Here is a 13,235-nt window from a genome sequence, read left to right as displayed (position 1 = left end):
GAGAGATGGGAAAATAAACCACCACCACTTGTTCCTTCCTTAATTTAGAAGCTTTCCTTATCTTAAGTCTATCGAAGCTGACTCCTGAGGTGGGAAGAGAGGAGAGGTGAGGAGAAAAATTAACCTGAGGTGACCGCCTCCACGGAATGATAAGCAGTTCAGGTCTCCACACCTGTGTCAGAGAGAATAGGCATCTGCATATCAGGGAGGTGGACGCCCCCACCTGCCACCCCCTCCGTTCCTTCCCTTGAAGGAAGCAGGAGCCTGATCTCCCCCGACTCCCTCCTCTCTCTCTCTCTCTGGGCACTTACATAAGACCCTGTAAAACTTCCAGTGACATTCACGGAAAATGTAAGCTGCTATTTTGCTCCCTCAGGAGATCATTTTAATGGACTGAGTGACAAAATTCACGGATTCTGAATTCAGCAGAAACCTGCTCAACCGAGGTACATCAGCATAGGGACAAAAAAAAAAAATCCATCCCCATTAAACAGGGTCACCCAAGGGATGGATTCAGTGTACAAGAGACAATCTGTTCCCTCCGAAGTGACCCACTTAAAATCAGATTGTTCTGGGGGAAGCTCATAGGTTTAATAAATTTCAAACAGGCAAGGACAGGCTTGTACAACTGAGGTTCCTTAAGAGGAACATTTAAAAGAGGATAAGGCAATGAACTAAATAACTTGAGGATACACAAACTTTGGAGTCCTCACTCCAAAACTTCAAAAGTAGTGACATTTACAAGAATGTCTGGATAGCTGTACACTGATCACTCCTCACAAGCAGCTTTGCCTAATAGGAAGGACATGCTGGCTGGGTTCCCCCCCTACAGATAGCAATGCCAACCAACCACTCTGTCCTAAAGAGGGACTCGCAAGCTGTAGCTGCTCGCCCCCAAATTGCCCCGGACTGTCTGCAAGAAGAAACAAGAAAAGTTATTCACAGCATCACACCAGGAAAGGTAGTTGTGTACCGCCCAAGACGGGCCTCTCCAAACGCGGCAGGCTCCGCAAACCACAGGTGCTCACCGCTAACAAGTGAGGCCCCGGGTGCGAGTATCGGTCACACGCACTCCTGGTGTTAACCAGAAACAACTCCCGGCTCGCTCCCCTGCCAGCAGCCTGTGTGCCCAGAAGCGGAGCAGGCCCTGAGGGGGTCCTCGGGACGTCGGAGACTGAGGGCTTCCACCTCCAGCCTCTCCAGGGCTCCCGGCCAGGGCAGCAGAGGGTGTGCCCGGCCTCCCCGCCGGCATCCCGAGTACAGGGGGTACCAGCGACAGGTTCGGAGAACTTGTCCGGCGCTGCACACCACGGCGCCCCCGCGGCGACTCTCGCACTCCGGGGCTCTTACCTTAGCCGTGACTGCCGCCAGGCAGAGGGAGACGCGGAAGAACCGGGTGGCGCGGCGGCGCCGCCGCCTACGAGGCGCACGGGGTCCGGGTCAGGGTCCCGGCAGGCGCTGCCCTACTCGGAGCGGCGGTGCCAATCGCAGAGTTCGGGACTGCCCCCGGCTCCAAATGCCGCGGCGAGGGTCCGGGTCGCCCAAGCTGAGCACTGTCCCTTCTTCCTCTTCCTCCGGGGCCGCTGCCTGGAGCTGCTCCCGGCCCGGGGGACTCTTCCGAGCCAGGGGCGCCCCGCATGGGCAGGGGCCTGGGTCCGCCTCGGGTTGGGTCCAGGGAGCGGCCGCCGGGGCCGACTCCACCTCCCGCGCTCCCAGCCGATTCGTCCCTTCAGGGCAGGGCCTGCCCGCGAACGGCCCGGCGAGGCGAGCGCGGCCGCGCCCCCAGCTTCGGGCGCCCGGGCTCCAGAGCGGCGGCGGGGCAGGAACACACCGGCCGGGCCAGGCGCCGAGCGCGGCGGCGCGGTGGGGGGGACTGCAGCCGGCCGCGGCGCGCTCTCCCCCAGGGCCTGCGCCGCCCGCCAGGGGCTCCGCGGGAAGGAGGCGCCGGAGAGGGCCTCGCCCCGGCCTGGGGCGCGGGGCCGGGGGCGCGGGGCTAGGGGAGGCGCCGCGGGAAGGTCACGGGAGCGGAGGCGCGGCGAGCGGATCGCGGTGCGGTGGGTGCGGGGAGCCGAGGCGGGCGGCCCCCGCCGCCGGGAGCGCTCGCCGGCCTCGGCCGCCGCCGCCTCCGAGATGCGCCGGCTTCCCGGAGCGCCCGGCGCTCGGAGCTGGGCGGCCGCTGCAGCCGCCACGGGCAGCCGGGCGCCGCTGGCCGGAGCCGGCGCGCGATCCCCGCCTCCCGCGCCCGGTCAGGAGGGGGCTGCCGAGCTGGGGCCGACAGGGGCGGGCGCTGGGGTCCGGGCTTCGGGCTGGCCCCGCCGCCTCCGCGTGCCCAGAGCTCCGGACTCGCTCAGCAGCTGCAGTGACTGTGTGTCTGTGTCATGTCTGTGCAGCCGGGGGGGACCGCGAACCGGGGCTGGGTTCCGAGCGGGGGCGGGGCCGGCGCCCTCCTTGGCGCCCGCCTCCGACCCCGTGACCGAGCGGCCGACCAATGGCAAGCTCCGCAGCCGCGCGGACCGAAAGTTCGCCCCCGCAAGGCTCCGCCCCCCGGCGAGACTCCGCCCCAGTGCTTCTTCAGCTCGCTGGCAGGCAGGCGGAAGCAACACCCGGAGCCGGGATCCCGGGCCGGGTCGGGATGAAAGGGTGCAAGCTGAGAGCTCCCCGCCCTTCTTCCCCCCCACCCCGGCCGCTCCCGGCCGCCTCGGGTTTGGCGTGCCTCGCGGAAAGAGGGGGAAGGGAAGCGGGACGGGCTCGCAGCTGCCGTGTTAGAGACGCTCGCAGGCTTGCAGGACCATGCAGCGTGCTCCCCAAATTGCACAAAACAGCCGTCGTGAGAAGTGGGAAGTTTCCCCGCCTCGGGTCGCCGCTTCTCTCAGAGGTGGGCATGGTGTGGGGCAGCTGGAGTCTGTGAGGAGCCCCGCTGAAGGGCTCTGACGGCATCTTTCTGGGCTCAGTTTCCAAGAATCCTGTCCAAGGCTTCCTGTTCCTCTGAGGAAACTACATTCTGTTTCCCCCACCCCAAACACACACCCCGTGCACGCACAACACGCCCCTCCCCTGCTGGTTTTATTCTCGCTCTTTCCCTCTTGGCATAAGAACCCGGCGCGCAACATCCCTCGAATGGACTTCCAGCCTCCCAGTTCTAGGAACGAGGGTGGGGTGCTGAGAGTCCTCCCAAGCCACAGGAGGAGTGGGCGAAATGGGTCAGGGTACAAGGGCGGGGGTGTGAGAATGGATGGAAGGAGGATGCCCTCGAGAGAAGACCCAGAGGAGGCGAAAGCAGAGAGGCAGGGAGAGAAAGAGGACGCCGAGGGCTGCACAACTCCGACTCGGAGACTGGAGCTCCGGGCGCGCGATCCAGCTCCCGGGTTTTTCCCCAGCTCGGTCCCAGGGCTTCTGGGGTCCCCTTCCCCCCGGGTTTCCACCTCTCCCCAGCCGCGCGGGCCGCCGGGTCTCTGCCTCCCCTCTGCGCGCCTCTCCGCGCTCCAGGACTCTGGCGAGGCAGCGGGAAGCCCACCCTAGTTCTTGGAAGGGGCAGGGGAAGGATGGCCTGGTGAGGGGGCGCGCGGGAAAAGGCCGCCGAGCTCGGGCTGCCGAGCTGACCCCACTCCTCGAGGTCGGGCTGGGGGTGGGCAGGGGCTTCCGAGGCTCGGCCCCTGCTCCGCTCCGGACCTGGCTCCCGCCTAGGTAACCACACTCTCGGCCTTTGGCTTGACCGAGCTGGGACCCTTCTCCCATCCCCCTTCCCTCCAGCCTCTTGAAACAACGACCCCCACCAGCAGCAGCAGCGCCCGCTCTGCCCCGGCTCCGGGGCGCTGTTTACCTAATCTCAGCGGCTGACGGAGCCCAGCAGAATGCGAAAGGGAGGCAGCGGTGGCACAGCAGCGTCCCCGGCGAAGAAGTAAAAGACGTTTGCTTTGGAGCTTCGGGATAAGTTAACTGCGAGGCTGGGGTCCTGCTGTCTTATCTCTGCGGGGATAAGTCTCACCGTGCACGTTGCAGGCATAGCCGATCTGTTTTGATGCCATTACCGTATCGGAGAAGAACATTATATGAAAAACTATTACCTAATATTCTAGAGACCATTGAAGTGTCAAAGTTTAATGCCAATTGTTTTAGCTCGAAGGCTGCTCAGTTCTTCCTCTGACGTGCAGCTCTGTTCTAGAACGCGCTGAAAACAAGGGGATCATTTTTATTTTTTTGCCGCCCGAATGTCCTTCCTTCCTACTCTCTTCCTCCTCTCTCACCCCCACCCCCGCCCCGGAACCGGGTAAAGTTAAAGCCAGAATTTGTACTTTCTTTTTACGTTTTGCTTTGCTTCACTTCATTAGTGGTGTAAAATGCATTGTTACAGCATATTAGCATATTAATAAAGATAACGTGACTCAGGAAAGGAAAAGAGACCTGAAATTTACAAGCGAAGGAGAAATAATTGAATAACATCAGCAACTAAAAGATAAGCTTGCGGGAAAGAAATATCTCCATTATAATTACTCAAGTGTACATTCTCTAGATAGAATCTAAGAAAGAAAAATGTGACCATCGTGGGGGAGATAGCAATGTTCACGCTGGTCAGTAACGCATGTTGAAGACATAATGCCTTATTAGTGGATTTCACAAAATGTACTTGCATTGGTCAATAAGCACCTTAAATGTGGAAAAGCTTTGTTTTATCAAATAAAGGTTGCAAGTTCCTGCAGTCACTGGCATAGCTAATGCTCTAAATGATATTAATGTTGTCAGACTGAAATATGCCACATACTGAGCCCTCTGGTTAGTACATCAAGCCCCCACGTTTAAAGTATTACGTTGGAAAATTGTAAAGCACCTCAACTCCCCAGTCCAAGCAACTAAATATGTATATGAATATACATGGAAACCCTGAAGTAGGATGTAGTTACTAGGAATTATAGCCCTTTGACACAAACCAAGATATAAATGTCTTAAAAGGATTTCCTCTACGATATAGTATGAGAATGCAGAATAAAATATGTAAGGTGATATATCTGTTATTTCTAAAGAATGAGCACAGCTTTTGCTGAGAACCGAAAAATGAAAAAAATAAATTGAGCTATCTAAACCAACTGTTATCTATTTATCTCCACACAGTTATTGTACCTGTCATTGAAGAGATTCGGAAAGGTCTGATTTTTTTTATTAGGGTCAAGGAGACCTTAATCCTAAGAAACCTGAGGTCTTAAAACAGCCACTAGGGGGCCCTAAAGGCATCTCAAAGAGGAAGCCAGAAAACACTCCGTTTTTCTGTGTACCTGATACAAGGAACCGGGGAATCTAAAGACAGGTTAAGAACACAGTGCACTGTAGTCCCAGCACTTTGGGAGGCTGAGGCGGGCGGATCACATGAGGTCAGAAGTTCGAGACCAGCCTGGCCAACATGGCGAAACCCTGACTCTACGAAAAATAGTAAAATTATCCAGGTGTGGTGGTGGGTACCCGTAATCCCAGCTACTCAGGAGGCTGAGGCAGGAGAATCGCTTGAACCCGGGAGACAGAGGTTGCAGTGAGCCGAGATCACACCATTCCACTCAGCCTGGGCGACAAGAGCAAAACTCCATCTCAAAAAATAATAATAATAATGCAAAGTTTGGAGGCAAATCTAGTTTTATGTAATACATGACCTGAGTCCAATTTTGACTCCTAAATCAATCTAGTTTCTCAACTCTTTTCTCACCTCCAAGAAAGGAAATATTGTATCCTTGAGAGGAGGGTTACCTAATACTCTCAACCGTCTTAAGGTCAGCACAATTCTGTTTGCCATTCCAAACAGGACGTTCTTTCAAAGATTTGAGGACTGTTTTCTGAATGTTTTGCACATTCTTCAAGAGCCAGATAACAAGACGACTGAATTCTCACAGAGGATATTTAAAAGATTTAGCAACCTGTACAGCAGGGCACCCACCTGCCAACTTATTTGAAGTCAAGCCAGCCACAGGGGCACTAGCATTAGAGCTGAGTCCTGAAGGCCTCTGCTAGGCCAGACATGTATTCTTTAGTGCCGGGTTCTGGTGAAATGGTGGTGGTAATGTTGGGAGGAAGGAGTGGTTCCTGCAGCAGGCGTGAGGAGGCAGGGTATAGTGGGAATGGCAGCCAGTGGTAGTGGAGGGGTGCTTACTCCAAGGGTAACTTAGCCAGTATGGAAGGATTGCAGTATCTTAATTAATGTTATATTTGTCAAAACAACTAAATGTTGGGTCTGATCCTACAGAAAGCTGCCTAAAATTTTTAACTAGCAATCAAATTTTCAGGGCTTCCGGATCCTTAGCAGTCACATAATATTTTTTCCACATCTTACCAGCAGGTAAAGTTAAGATGTCCTTTATGAGGGTCAAGAATCAAACAGCATTCAGATAGCATGGGTTTGAAAAAGCCTAGTTTTCCTTAAACCAATGCTAGATAAATATCTGCCAAAGATGCTGTGTCCCAACACACTTCAAGCAAAAATTTAAGCACCTGGCATGAAACATTGCTCTTTTATTTAGGCCAATAATCAAAAGACATTCCTGAGCAAAACAAATGCCTCCATCAGGGCTAAGCAAAGAAATCACTTGTTAGGTAAAGAACGAAAAAAACATTGCAAAAGCCACCGAATTAACACTAATGGAAGTGTGATTTGAACATAATTTAAGTAAAAACAAAGCAAGTCCAGAATGGAGACATGAGATAGGGAATGGGGACTGTCTTTCTTTGTGGAATGAAAAATATTTTATGTTCACATCATCATGTTCATTAACAGGCAAGATACAGGTATTCTCAAAATAGCGTTATTAACCTCCAGAAGACTTGTCCTGCAAAGCTGAGAGCCAGCTAATTAGAACAAATTTGGCTGTAGATAGAGAATCCCGTTGTCTTTAGGAGAGAGGGTTTATTCGCTCGCCAGCTGTGAAAGTCCGTCGGAGTAGGACTTTGTCAGGTGTTGGCTCTCTGACCACCTTATGATAAAATGCTGAACTGGGGAGTCAAAGACCCTCTAGAGACAGAAAGGAAAAAATCAGTGCCAAAGAGGTCAACTCAAAGGACAAAGGGAGCTTTTCTTCTCAAGGAAAGGGGAGCTCAAGCTAGTGGGCCATAAGATCCTCAAGACAAAAATGAAAATGAAAAATGTAAACATTGGTAAAAGCACCAGAGTCCTGAAATGAAAGATGATGACATATACCTTTTGGAGCTTTTTAGTGAGAAGCCCTGTTTGAAGGGTATGTTTTATCAGTTTCTGTTTTCTCCTCCCTCTGTTTAAGAGAGCTATGAGGCAGAACATCTCAAAGTTGACTGTGTAGCCAGATCACCTGGGAAATCTTTTTAAAATGCAGATCCCGGTTCTGTAGGTTTGGGGTGAGGCCTGAGACTCTGCTTTTCTTTCCTTTTTATTTATTTATTTATTTTTTGAGACAGAGTCTCGCTCTGTCGCCCAGGCTGGGGTGCGGTCTCGGCTCACTGCAACCTCCGCCTCCCGGGTTCAAGAGATTCTCCTGCCTCAGCCTCCTGAGTAGCTGGGGTTACAGGCGACCACCACCATGTCCAGCTAATTTTTGTATTTTTAGTTGAGATGGGTTTCACCATATTGGCCAGGCTGATCTCGAACTCCTGACCTCAGGTGATCCACCCACCTCAGCCTCCCAAAGTGGTGAGATTACAGGTGTGAGCCACCACGCCTGGCAAGATTCTGCTTTTCTAAAAATCTGCCAGTCGTGGACCATGCTTTGAGTAGCAAGAATGTAGAAGACATGTGTTGGTCGTGTGAGGGCAGGGATTAGGGCCCTTATAAAAGGGCTTAAGGGAGTGGGTTTGTGTTCTTCCGCTTTTCTGTCATGTGAGGATACCGCAGGAAGGCCCTTACCAGACACCTAACACCAGTGCCATAATCTTGGACTTCCCAACCACCGAAAATGTAAAAAATAAATGTTTGTTCTTTATAAATTACCAGTCTTAGATATTTTGTTATAGCAGCACAAATGGACTAAGAAAGAGTGAAGATGTGAGGAAACAAAATAGGTAAGAAAAGAAGGCTAAGAAAAGGTGAATTAATAAGTGATCAACATGTGTTCAGTTCTGAGAGGATGCTCAGAGAGACCGTGCAGAATAGCACTGCCCAAAAAAACTTTCTGTGCAATGGAATGACCTATCTGCACCGTCCAATATGGCAACCTCTAGCCACATGAAATTGTTGTGTACTTGAAATGAGGCCAATGTGACTGAGGAACTGAATGTTTCATTTTATCTATTGTCAATTAATTTAAATTGTAATAACCACATGTGTTGGCTTATTGTGTTGGACACTACAAATGTGGAACATAAGAACCATCTCACTAGATCAAGAAACCTAAAGAAATATTTATCCATCAAACTCCATCATCTGTTGAGGGTGGTTCCTGGGAATTGATAATGCCTGAGACTTCACTTGTGCTTCTGTGGCCAGAGAATAACCTTAGCAGAGAGTTGCAGGTGCTTAAGGTCGGAAGTCTTTAGTGTATATGGAAACTGCCCATCAAAGGTGGAGGTGATCACCAAGGTGAGCCTAGGTGATATGAGCAAGGCATTGAGGGCATTTGCTAAAAGAATCCTGGTTTTATTTTGATTCTTATTCTCAGTTCCGGGAGCAGATCCTGAATAGCATAAACTAATCAATATATTCCATACCACTGACCACTATCATTGGTTCAAAGCTGAGTAGGTAACCTAGGCTGGTCCAGTCAAGGTGAATCTCACAACTCTTATGTGTATGCTGGATCACTAAAAGTGTGTTTTTACCTTCTGGACGAATGTGATGTACAGATACAAAGCTTAGTATTTCTGCAGTCATTTTGCCATCACAGAGGATAAAGCTGACACTGAGGATAACAGAGCACAGAGACAGAAAACCCAACCCATATCAGTTAGCAATGCCTTGAGCTGCAAATAAGAGAAATACCCAGCTAACCTTAAATAATAATGATCTCACATAATGAGAAATCTCAAGGTAAGTAAGTCCAGGTTTGGTGCAACCACTCAACATTTTCATCAAGGACTCAAGATCTTCTAGTCTTGATATTCTGCCTTCTCAGCATATTGGCATTCCATGTTTCCTCATGATCACAAGATGGCTGTGAGAGCTCCAGACATTGTGTTCTCAAACCAGCATCCAAATTGAGGCAGGATAGGTAGTCAAGTAAGTAACCATGTCCTCGGGATGCAGGAACTGTACTAATTGCACCATCAACACAGTAAGCCCCAGCATTCATACTGTAGTCAAGCCCACTCAAGCAAAGCTATCTCCCGTTGGGAATTTCTCCTGTGCAAAAGGCAGGTGCATTTTTATTTTACCTGTCCTCAGACTGACCCTTTGTTCATTGTAATGATAAAAAAAAAAAAAAAGAAAGAAAGAAAAGCACCCCTGGGTGGATATTTAAGATCCTAATGAGACATGCAACATATGAATAAGCATGTACAGCTACTGTGCATGGGCTCCTAGAGGACCACCCAGAACATGATTACTAGTAACACCTCTCCCCACCCCCTTATGAATAATCATATAAGACTCCAATAAAGTGAGTCTCCCTAGTGCCAGTCTTTGCTGTCTCATCCTTAGGATGAGAATCTTTTTTCAGGTTATACCATCCTGAATCTTTTCTCAGGTTGTACCATCTACTTCGCACCTAGCTTTCAGAGTATACTTCCTCCTTTGCAATAAATTGCTCTATGCTGCATCTCCTTTGCTGTGTGTCTCTTGTTTAAAGTATTTTAAACTAAGAAGACTAAAACTAAAGTTTCACAACAGTCATCAACAGAAGCGGGGGGTGGGGGTGGTAAAAAGCATGTAGAAAGAGTCTTCCCTTTTATTAATAGACTTCTTGTGATTGACTTAAGTTTGTCAAGAATCACCATCTAGAAATGGAACGTTTTTTGATTTTGTTAGCAAAGGAGGAGAAGAAGTGGCTCTTGGGTACCAACTAACTACCTGCCCTAGGACCCTTGGTGATATCATTGAGTCACTGAATGAAACCAACCCATTTGTCCTGACTCCAAGCTCCTTGTTTATGTGAGCCAAAAAACACCAACTATTGTGTAAGTTTTAATTGAGTCTTCTCTTACTTGAACATCCTAACCGATACAGGTAATAAAGACCTACTGCCAAAAGATTCAGACTCAGCAATTCTCATCCACCCTATTCCTGGATGCAATTATAACCAGTGCTGGAAGGGTACACCAGAGTGAAATTCAGTTTGGAAATTATTTACTGTTCTATAATGGTATGAACAGAGGCCTAGATGTCCCATATGCATAATTGTATTAAGAGGTGGAGCCTTTAGTAGGTGATTAAGTCATGACGGCAGGGATTAGGGCCCTTATAAAAGAGCTTGAGGGAGTGGGTTTGCTTTCTTCCACTTTTCTGTGGAAGAAAGAAAGTTCCCATCCTCCACCCAACACTCATCACATATGGTTGTTCTGCTCAACCACACCTTTCTTTTGCCTGGGGGACTGGATATCATTCTAATTTCGTTTTGCATCTGCAATCAAATCCTGAGACCTCACCTGCTTGGTTGGTCCTTCTGAGACCCCACCTGCTCGGTTGGTCCTTTAACCATCCTTGCCTCTGCCGTGTAGTTCCTGCTAGTGTTTCTGTCGTGGGACCTGGAGTCTGCTTCCAGAACGCTTGCTTTAACCTTGGTAGATCTACGCTCTGGCAAGAATCTGACTTGAGAAATGCTGATGATTTAAAGTTCCTGTAACAGGTCCTTTATTCACCTTGGCACTTGGAGCTTCGGCTTTGATTTTTGTACAGTTGGACTTGAGTGCGCTGTGCTCACAGAATTAGGGGATTTGGATTGATGACCTCTGTGAGAAGAGGGCAAGTAATTGTGTCCCAGTTAAACTCCCAGATCCAAGCCTCAAATTGGTCTTCTCTCTCTTGGGAGATTAAAGAATGTCTGGATGCCAGGGAGGGGCTGTTTCTGGCAGTGTTTTATCCAGTCCTGCTAGAAAGTGAGGAATTTCTTATCTTAAACAATATTTTAAAAGAATTTCTAACTTAAAAAGATTTTAAATGCAACCTGAGTATTTAGGAGTGGAAACTGAGTGGTTATGTGGCCCATGATTTATTGGGTAGCTACTATTCACATGCTCAAGTGCTATGCATTCTACAGGGTGAGAGTAGTGGGGAGAGTGTGCTGAAAGAAATATGGATATGATTCCTATACTTGAGAATCTCCAGATCCAATTCATGGAACAAAGTCTACTTTTATGAGTTAAGTGACTTTGCAAGTATTAGATAAGTGGAAGAGTTGTCACTGAGTAATCATGAAAGATGCATTGAGGACAATCAGTGCCGTGAGTCTGCAAGAGCAAGGCTACCATGGTCCATGTTGTCTTTGGAAGACTTCTAAAAGGAGGAGGCCCTTGTTGGACTTTGAAGATTTGTCAAGATTTGGCCATCTGTAAAGGGAAGAAGTTTTGAGCTTTGAGAAACAGCGAGAATGTTAAGCAGAAGGTGTGATTGCTGTGGTAAAGCATTTGTTTAAGAGATCAGAGACTGAAAAGCTAAGTTCGCTCTAGGATTAGTTGAAAATACATCCCTGCTTTGTGTCAGTTACTATGCTGACCATGGAGGATTTTAAGAAAAATAAGGACAGTTCTTGTTCTTTTAGTGGCTCACGGTCAAGTAGATAGAGATAAAACACTAAAAGGTAATAAGTTGAATTCTTAACTATTCATGAGCTTCATCTACTGTTTTTCCTCAATTACTAATCCTTCTCCAACCTACCCTCAGAATATCCCTCAAATCCATTCCCTCTGCTTCATCCAAACTGTTACTGTCTTAACTCAGACCCTATTTCTCACCTGGAATCTCACAAAACCCACCTGTCCATCATCAGCCTCCTAATATAGCCTTTCCCCCACCCACCACCCCCCAGCCACTGCATCCCCCAGTTCCTAAATGCTAACCAAATTGCCCCCACAGAGTACATCTGGGCATATTTCTTACTTTTTTTTTTTTTTGAGACAGAGTCTCGCTCTGTCCCCCAGGCTGGAGTGCAGTGGCCCAATCTCGGCTCACTGCAAGCTCTGCCTCCCAGGTTCACGCCATTCTCCTGCCTCAGCCTCCCATGTAGCTGGGACTACAGGTGCCCGCAATCACACCCAGCTAATTTTTTGTATTTTTAGTAGAGACGGGGTTTCACCGTGTTAGCCAGGATGGTCTTGATCTCGTGACCTCGTGATCCGCCCGCCTTGGCCTTCCAAAGTGCTGGGATTACAAACGTGAGCCACCACGCTTGGCTTTCTTACTTCTGTTTACTTATTTATTGTAGTTCCTTTCAATAAATATCAGTAATTCTAGTTTCACTTCCCTATGTGAGGATCTGGGATACTAGCCCCAGACTGTGGTTTGGGTAGCATTCAAGAGGTAAGGATAAGATTTCTGCATGGCCTCCAGAAAGTACAGCCAAGAGAGAATCCAAAATCTAGAGCGTCCCTTAAAAGCCTCAAATGAAATATCAACCCTGAAGTACTAATTGGGGTTGAATAGAAAGGAAGAAACCAGGGACAATGTAAAAAATTAGAATAATGATTTACCATGGAGTTGCAATTTGCAACTAGCACTATTCAAAACACCTTCACACATTAGCTCATTTAATTATAGTAAGCCCTGTGAGGTGTTAACAGTTACTGTTACTGTCACCATCATGGCCACTTCACAGATTAGATAACTAGGACCTAAAGCAGTCAGATAACTTACCAAAGATAACACAGTAACAGTAGACCTGGAATCCAAACACAGGTGGTTTATTTCTAGATGTGTGCTCTTAACCACCATGCCACCTTGCCTCTATAAAGTGTCAGTACTTTAAAAGAAAAAAACAAACAAACAAACAAAAAAACAAAGGAGATCAGAATAAAAGGTAAGACATGAAGACATGAAGTTGGAGGGACAGCTCTGAGCCACTAGAAGCAAAACCTCAGGGGCTTTCTGAAGGTTGTTCACAATCTTTTTTTTTTTTTTTTTTTTTTTTGAGATGGAGTCTCCCTCTGTTGCCCAGACTGGAGTGCAGTGGCACGAGCTCAACTCACTGCAACCTCCGCCTCCCAGGTTCAAGCAATTCTCCTATCTCAGCCTCCCGAGGAGCTGAGATTACAGGTACATGCCACCATGCCTGGCTAATTTTTTAGTTTTTTTGTTTTGCTTTGTTTTGTTTTGTTTTTGAGACAGAGTCTCGCTCTGTCGCCCAGGCTGGAGTGCAGTGGCACAA

The 13,235-nt window shown here is 48.8% G+C and overlaps 1 protein-coding gene and 1 long non-coding RNA gene across 3 annotated transcripts in view; one reads left to right on the top strand and one right to left on the bottom strand.

The window, feature by feature from the left end:
* The window catches only part of LARGE1 (LARGE xylosyl- and glucuronyltransferase 1), a 633,576-nt gene extending 629,411 nt beyond the window's left edge, over nt 1-4,165 (bottom strand). Inside the window, exon 1 of one of the 2 annotated variants that reach the window (XM_005567477.4) lies at nt 3,821-4,165. The gene's annotated coding sequence lies outside the window, so the exon portion shown is untranslated. Of the gene's footprint in view, nt 1-1,350; nt 1,451-3,820 lie in introns of those variants that run through there. The other variant, XM_045364291.3, reaches the window with a different exon arrangement.
* LOC135965435 (uncharacterized) lies at nt 2,729-5,077 on the top strand. Its single transcript, XR_010578366.2, has 2 exons — nt 2,729-2,875; nt 3,751-5,077. It is a non-coding gene; the product is annotated as an uncharacterized lncRNA (long non-coding RNA).
* The last annotated feature ends 8,158 nt before the right edge of the window (nt 5,078-13,235 follow it).

Source organism: Macaca fascicularis, chromosome 10 (assembly GCF_037993035.2).
Source record: "Macaca fascicularis isolate 582-1 chromosome 10, T2T-MFA8v1.1".
Lineage (NCBI taxonomy): Eukaryota > Metazoa > Chordata > Mammalia > Primates > Cercopithecidae > Macaca > Macaca fascicularis.
The sequence above is the reverse complement of the archived record's forward strand: the minus strand, read 5'-3'. Positions and strand labels throughout refer to the sequence as shown.